The 8457-nt window shown below is 40.6% G+C and overlaps 1 protein-coding gene across 24 annotated transcripts in view; it reads right to left on the minus strand.

The window, feature by feature from the left end:
• Positions 1-6748, minus strand: part of NCOR2 (nuclear receptor corepressor 2) — a 248449-nt gene extending 241701 nt beyond the window's left edge. For 13 of the 24 annotated variants that reach the window (XM_072144341.1, XM_072144344.1, XM_072144334.1 and 10 more), the window contains exon 1: positions 6449-6747. The gene's annotated coding sequence lies outside the window, so the exon portion shown is untranslated. Of the gene's footprint in view, positions 1-6448 lie in introns of all 24 variants that reach the window. The other 11 variants (XM_072144332.1, XM_072144335.1, XM_072144346.1 and 8 more) reach the window with 2 other exon arrangements.
• Positions 6749-8457: the final 1709 nt, after the last annotated feature.

Below are 8457 nucleotides of genomic sequence, written 5' to 3' on the forward strand. Positions count from 1 at the left end.
TTAGAGTGTTGTTGCGTTTTATATCCATCTCATGGATCTCATCATCTCATCACTGATCAGTCTCAGATCTCTTTTTCTATGTGTCAGATGCTAAATGAAAAGTGTGGCTGAACCCTGTACCCTGATAATCAAAGCACATTGTCAGCACACAGCATCTCATAGCACAGAGCAATAATGAAATGTCTGCTTAGAGAAACCCTGCCCAGGAGAAATAAAGTTTTCAAATTTCAATCCCTCTGGTGATGTTTACACAATAAAAATAATTTTTAACCCCTTATTTTACAATTTTACTCAGTTTAATTGCTGTTTAAGCTACTGTGATGGTCAGTGTAAAATTCCAGAGACGGGGACTCTATAAACAGACACTTCATGATCTGTCTAGCGCTGTGAGATGCAGTGTGCTGATACTGTGCTTAGATTATCATGGTAATTTATCTTCTGAACATTCTACTAGTATCTGACACAGAGAAAAAGACAGATGAGACATAAGTGATTATTATATGAGATGCATATAACACAATGACAAAGTTAAGCTCTGCTACATCTGAACTATTTCACTCTGTGCTTTAGAATATATAGAATTTATAAAAAAGTCAAATACTGCTATTTTACACATGTTAAGATTGATTCACATAGGACTACACAATGACTTGAAATTTTATGTTCTTTAATTTGAATGTTTTGGTAATTACTTACGTATTCCTATGAATGTTAAAATTCTGGAGCAATTGCCTGCACTCCATGTTCATATAAACAGTTCCAATAAATGGGTAAGCCGAAAATTATTTTTTTCTTACCATTATAGTAACTGGATTCATAGGGAATGTCTTTTGATAATACCCAACAAGTATTTTTCATTACACATTATTTAGATATGCCTTTGACAAATGTATGAATAAATTGACAACTTGTTGCTACCATTAAAACCATATGTTGGAAGATTGTCTTAAATAAGATATTTCTGGAGGCTAGAAGGAGAACATCACAGATGCCTCTAGCAGCTAGGTGTTTGGTGTCAATGTAAAGATGAGAATCTCATATTTCAAAACACATCCAGTCCAATCCCAAGCTTTGCGACCGGTGATGGGCCATCTGTGACAATCATTGTACACGTGAGGTCTGGGTCAATAAGGAACAAGGGACACCCTCCAGTGGCCTAAGTATATATTTTTAAATACATTTCCTGGAAATTAATACCTGTAATGGGATTTTCTACAAAACAGAAAAGCCCTATAAACTTATTTTAACAGTATAGCCTTCTCTAATCTCAGCAGTTGATCAAAAGGAGAGGGCCTTCTTCAATACCAAAGTGTTTTCATTCTCACATTTGTGCAGGTCTCAGCTAATAATAACAAGTCAAAACATACAGTAAAAGGTAACATTTCTCACTGAAGGGCAAGTCTTAAGAAGCGCTTTCAAGGGAAATGATTATATTTTATATTAATGACAATTACAATCTACAATACTCGAGGGTCATACAAAATATTGGCCAATAATATTTTTTTTTCCTTTTGCATCTTTGCTTTACTCAAACAGAGGCATAAAATTTATTAATGATACAAACTATTGTAAAACTGAATGTTTATGGATCAATAAAAGAAGCCCAGGGTGTAGCTGTCAGCAATCCAGTAAGGACACTTCTGCAAACTGCTGACATTTCGGCATGCCAAATCTCTTGCTTATTAACTCGGAAGTAGTATTTCAGATAAAAATCTGTGGGAGTTACATCATAATCTCTAAATGAAGCAACATCTAATGGTTGCCTAGTGTGATCATGGGGAATATCCATCTGGAATATCCCATAGAATATCATGAAAACCTTTTCCTAACAAACAACCAGTTGCAGTAAAGAGGATGAGGAAGTTGGCTGCTAAGCAATGAAAACAATTCTGTATTATGAATTTATATAGGACTGAAATGACAGAAGACAGTGCACATACATTTCCTCAGCCAAAGAAGATTGCAATACAAAGACATGCAAATATCACATGAAAGTGTAGCTGTACTGTTATATACCTTCTGCAGTGTACAAGACAACAAGACGTTGTACATTCCACCTTCATTGAAATCCATGGAATGGAAATGGTAAAATACTTGACAGCTCACTGACCTTCACAATCCATCTACTATTCCAAGACATCCTAAGCTGTATATTCTATGTATATGACACCCCACTGCAACGTATATGACGCAACAGAAGCCAAAATTGTCTACAATATACATATGAAGGATAGCACTGAAGCTTCGAGAACCAGACAGATTTATAACACGATCCATCAGGATCTACCATGGTGTCCTAGGAAAATAAATCAATGCATGGAATGCGGTCAGTGACATGTCATGTGACAGGGATCACTGGCATCTGAATGCCTTTTATTATTCTCTTGAATCCTACACAATATATTAAACAGACAACACTAGACATAAATGTGATTTAAAACAAATTAATATGAAGGAGAGTTTTGACAGTAGCACCTTTAAAGGACATCTACCATGAGATTTACTGATGGTAGACGGTCCTAAGTGACATACTTGTAACGTTAGGGGGTCTGGGCACCTCTTTTCTTATGCTTCTCAATCTTCATGTTGCAGAAGGTTCCTCCCACTAGCGCTGCAGATAGAGAGCTGTCTGCAAGTCCTGCGCATGTGTAGTAACGCTACCCTTGCACAGCCTGAGAAAAGGGTTACTGCACATGTGCCATTTTTAATTTAGATTTACTTTATTTGTCAAGTGTAATCATCTCCTCTCCGCAAACTCTTCCAAATTCTTATAGCATGCAAGGCTAAGAATCAACGTTTCCATTTTTGCTCCCCTTTAGAAATCCATGACTTTTTTTTTATACAGAGCTCTAGTATAGTTCTTGCTATTAATGGTACTTCATTTTCCATACTGTGTACTGGGAAGTAGGGAAAAAAAAATTCAACTGCAGTGAATTTTAAGAAAAACGCTTTTGCGCTATTTCACAGTTTTTACAGTTTTCACTGTGTTCTCCAAACCATTTATTCTTTCGTGTGGTGCAATTACAGGGCATTGAATTGAAACTTTTTGTAAAATGTCTTCATTTTACCGTATATATTTGAGTATAAGCCGAGCTTTTCAGCACAAAAGATGTGCAGAAAAACCCTAACTCGAGTCTATATATATAAAAAAAATAAAATAAAAGTTTCCGGCTCCCTATCTCCATAGGCTGCTATTGCCCAGGCTGACGTCACAGCTCAAGCATGTTTTTTTTTTTCTTATAGGCTGGGCAGGGGCTGCATACTGAGGGACAGGGGCTGGCCGGCTGCATACCGGGGGCAGGCTAGGACCAATGCATTTCCTACCCTCGGCTTATACTCGAGTCAATCGTTTTTTTCCAGTTTTTTGTGTTAAAACTAGGCACCTTGGCTTATACACGGGTCGGCTTAGGCTGGTGCCACGCGCACCGCTTTGTCTGTTTTTGAAAACGCAAAGCCGGACCCACCGGGACGGGCCGCGGCCCAATCGCATCGGCGTTTCTATGGAAACGCCTGCGATCGGGAACGAGCCGCCGGTGTTTTGCGTTAAATTAATATATACTTTTTTTTTTTTACATTGATAACATTTGTAAGACTGTACAACCTTTTGATTACTTGTTATTTCCTTCAGGGCATTCTTCACTATTTTTATGTATTGATACATTGGGACATAGCTATACCTAACATGCTTATGATTTTTATTGTTTATTAATTTTTATATCAGTTCTAGGGAAGAGGGTTAAGGGTTGTTTGTATTTTACTATTGTTCATACCTAGTAACATTCAAATATCCTCAGCTGTTGTATTGTTTCAAAACGCAATGTAAATGCCACATGTGAACCCGAGCTTGTACTCAAAATAAAATACATTCAGGTGTACTCTATATACCAGTGATGGCAAACCTTTTAGAGGCCGACTGCCGAAACTACAACAAAGACCCGCTTATTTATCGCAAAGTGCCAACACAGAAATGTAATTTGTGATTTATACTCCATTCTCTGTCACAGTTTTCATTGATACAGCACCTGAGGACACCAATAAAGCAGAAAATAGTCCCAGGTTGAGCTGTCACTTTAATGTAGCTCTGAGCACAGCAAGTCCTGGGATGTCTGGGATTGCAAGAAGATACCTGGAGTCATCTCTGGTGATGGCCTGAGTGCCCACAGAAAGGGCTCTGAGTACCACCTCTGGCACAAGTGCCGTAGGTTAGCAATCACTGCTATATACCAATTTCTCATTATGAGAGGTCTTGCCCAAGGGCGAGTTTGATGTGTCCAACTTGCAACAAACTTGCAGCATGTGCTGGCTGAATGCTCAACAACCAGAGGGCCTCAGAGATATGATAGAAACCATTAGTGAACAAATAGTGTCATCAAAACCAAGGAAATAAAGCATACCAGACAGCACATGGATAAAGTTGCATCAAACTGTATTGCAGGGTTCGTGTTAAAAAAAATATATATATCCCAAATTCTGAACACAGAGATAAAAAAAAAAAATTTCCAATCCATATGATAAAGTATAACCTACCAAGATATGCCGACAACCTTAGCCACAGCCTAAACAAGAAGCAGCAGAAAAGGGACCCAGAATCTGGAGGAGCTGCAGAGACATGACATGCACGTGACAACTCCTAGTCATGTACTCCACCATATGGCCTTTATGAAGTAGCAGGAAGCCACAAGAAGTCACATTTGCAGTTTGCAAAAAAACTATGTAGGGGACACTGCCAGCATATGGGAGAAGGTGCTCTGGTTTGGCAAAACGAAATATTTACTTTATGGCCTAAATGTGTGGAGGAAAGTATGGTGGTTGAATCAGAGATGCTTTGCTTCAGCAGGTTTTGGGAAGCTGGTAAGAGTTCATGGGAACATGTATGTAGCGAAATATGAGCGATCCTGGAGTAAATCTGTTAGAAGCTACAAAAGACTAGGCCTCGTTCACACAGCTTTTCATAACAGCAGCGCAAACGCAATGTGTGCACTTGACCTGACTTCTCTTCACAAACATTCACCATCCAATCTGCCTGAGCTGTATTCACTATCTTGCACAGAATAGACAAAATGTGCAAAGCTGGTAGAGACGTACTCCTACAGAGTATTGACTCAGGGGGACCGAATACATAGACAAGCCACAATTTATAGATTGTTTATTTGCAGTTCACGTTGCCACCCAATTCTCTGCTCTTCTATAGGTCACCGCTTGATCCACCATATGATAAATACCAAAGGTTAATCTTCAACAATAAGGTCTGGTACGTTTCCACTAAAGTGTCAGAAACAAGGTGTTACCTGTTTCCTGGCCTGTGTACCTGAAACAGCCCCATCATGGTGATGACATATTGGATTTGGTACCTGGGGTAATGGAGTGATATATAAAGCACAGTTTAGCCACAACTGTTGGCTCGGGCCTCTCGCTGGTTATAACCATATTATTTCCAGACGGGTTACTCACATCTAAGGGATGCCGTTTTCTATATGAATTATGCTACTTTTAGTTTAACACAATGTTTCAATTTTTATCCAGAACTGTGGAGATCAGATGTCACATGCAAATCGGTCATGAAGAAAAAAAAAAAAAAAAGAAGAAACTGTTCCAAATGCGTAAATATTCCTCATTTCCAAAAATATTATACACCAAATTTATAGTCATTCCCCATGAACACTTGTCTACCGGATCCGACATTTGAAAGACCAAAACAGCAGCACGTTTGGCGGTATAGCTGCTGAGACGCATGATGTACAGACTGGAGGTCGCCCTATAACACAACCTATGCTCGGTTACGTCGTGAAATGGGACAAGGTATTTGCCATTATGACGGAAGGAATAGCGCTTTATCCTTTCATTCAGCTCCAGCACAGAAATAAACATTGGCCATATAAAGTTTCTGTCAGGGCTCCATATTCTCCACTATATGTCACTGGTCTGTATTCATCTTCTGCTCCATCTTATAATAATACAGAATCCCTGCAGATTCCTACATAAAACTGGGTCACTGTGGTGGAGTCCTTCCCTCCATGAGTGCATATGGCTGAGGTAAGCAGCAGCCTCGCCTCATGAACTTGCCCTGTGGCAGTGGAGGACTGCGAGTACTAGGCCTCAATGCAACACACTTCACCCAAACTCCAGTGCGTGCGGGCTGCCAGGGCCGCCGTGTACACAGCCACACTGTCATGTCCTCCCCTCCGGAGACTGTGAGCCCTTCCTCACCCCGGGAGCAGATGCAGGGTGCGCTGCGGCAGACAACACTTTCCCGGCACAGGGAGGGGAGCAGCAAGATCCGGGAAGAAATACCGGAATATACCGCCTGTCACCGACCTTCCATGAACTAGTACACAATGCACAAGGAAGGGTTAACGCAGCCCCCCACACACTGATGCCGCACTGTATACACAGGGCTCAATAATAACCCTGAGCCCTCTCCTGGAAACGTCGTCTTATTCCTCCTTACCTCAGGATCCATAATGGCTCTTTCCCCCCCAGACTCGTCCTCACGCCCTGCAGCCGGGCAGATCACAGTGTCAGCCGCAGCGGCCACTACATGGACGGGCTCCTACACGAGATGGTGGCGGCTCCTAGAACAAGGTTAAATCCACAGATCCCCGGCGCTGGGATAAGATGTCTGGCTGGAGCTGCTTCCCTTTGCTCTGTAGAGCAGCAAGTTTGTGATCATGCTTTGCTTGGCTCCTTCTGTGTCTGTGATTCTGCAAGAGATTGATGGCACAGATCCAAGCTAAGGCTTACACCAAACAAATAGCTTTCACATTTCTCCCTGGGCTTCTCTTAAAGGGGCAGCCTCCTTTTCTTCTCCTCACTGTCTTCTCTTCATTTCATCATCCCCTTTGGCGTGTTGTTTATACATCTAATTACATATATGTTTCTAAAAATACATGTGTGCCATGTGTGGACTTCACTTAGGAGGAGAACTTTCTCTTCTTTAACCCTTCTGTGCCTGAGAAGGGAGATGAATCTGGAAAGCAGTCACAGATGGTTTGTACAGCTCGGTGGTATATGTTGGCACTATTTATACAATGTGTGATAAATAATACCATTTTTCACATATTATATTTTTAGCGCTACATCTATTATACGGTAGCCTGACATATGTTTATAGTGGTCCTCTAATATCTGAAAGTTTATGTCATTGTGCCAGTCCATAGGGCAGGAATACATTATTCCTAATATGACTGGCTGTAGGATAGATCTGCAATGCAGTGGCTATTTGTATATAACTACTGCCCCCACAGAGCTTACAATCTAAAACTGCAACAGGGAATATTGAAAGCTGCAAAAAAATATTTTCTCAGGCAGAAATACAGGTTGATAATGAATTTATCTGATTCTCCCTTTACACTTGCTGAGATCCCAAGAAGATGGGAAGGTGGTGTCATATTATCACCATGACCTTTCAACCATGGCACTAATGCACTTGACATTCTGCTGACACTGGAATTCATTAATGTATCGGAGGCCTATTTAGCAAGTCATTTTATTTAGTGCATTGTATTATATTATTAGGATTTTTTCTTTGTGTAACTGAATAATCCATCCTGTGTAACAAAATACATTTTTTAAGTAGTGGCCTAAGGTTGATGCCACATATGGCGTTTTTGGCCCGTTTTTAAGCATGCGTTTTCAGTCTGTTTAAAAACGCATCCCTTTTTGACAGTTTGGCTGCTTAGAACCTGTTTATCTAACAGGTTCAAAGCAGCCAAACGCATGGTAAACAGTAAAAAACAGATGTATTTTAAAAATGTGTGTTTTTAAACGGACTGAAACACATGCTTAAAAACGGACCAAAAACGCCATATGTGGCATCACCCTTAGGCCGCGGTCACACGTACCGCTAGGCGTCCGTTCATAACGCAACGCTAGCGCACAGGGGGAGGTCCTGGGACCGAACGCATGCTCATAGGGAGACATTTATCATTTCATGAGGAAGGTTCCATATTTCTGGCATCCCTTGATACCCCGTATCGGCCAGCTGGGGCTGTGCTGGTGTACATTTCTATGCTAGGTATCTTGAACCCATGCCGGCCCTCGCCACCAAACAACCCCCCCCCCCCCTCCTGGCATAGAGCTGGTGTAAAGGCATAGTAATCACAAAGGCTGGCGGTTTACAAGGCATTGAAATTATTGTTAAAAACTGGCGTACAAACCCTTATACGAAATCTTCCCCATAGATTGTAAGCTCTTGCAAGCAGGGTCCGCCTATTCCGATTATTTCTTTTGAATATGTTTCTCTTTCTCTTTTTCTCTTTTTATTTTGGATATGTACCCCATGATTTGCAAAGCACTGTGAAATATTATGGCATGGTATAATTAAAGATTTTTTTATTATTATTTTATTTACTATGATTATAATAATAATGTGGCAAGCTACAGAATGGTTTGAGGAAATAATGTGGCCTGTTCCATAACGAGTACATTACACTGTTTCGCTTCTAGGAGACTATACGG

The sequence above is a fragment of the Engystomops pustulosus genome, chromosome 1 (genome assembly GCF_040894005.1).
Source record: "Engystomops pustulosus chromosome 1, aEngPut4.maternal, whole genome shotgun sequence".
Taxonomy (NCBI): Eukaryota; Metazoa; Chordata; class Amphibia; order Anura; family Leptodactylidae; genus Engystomops; species Engystomops pustulosus.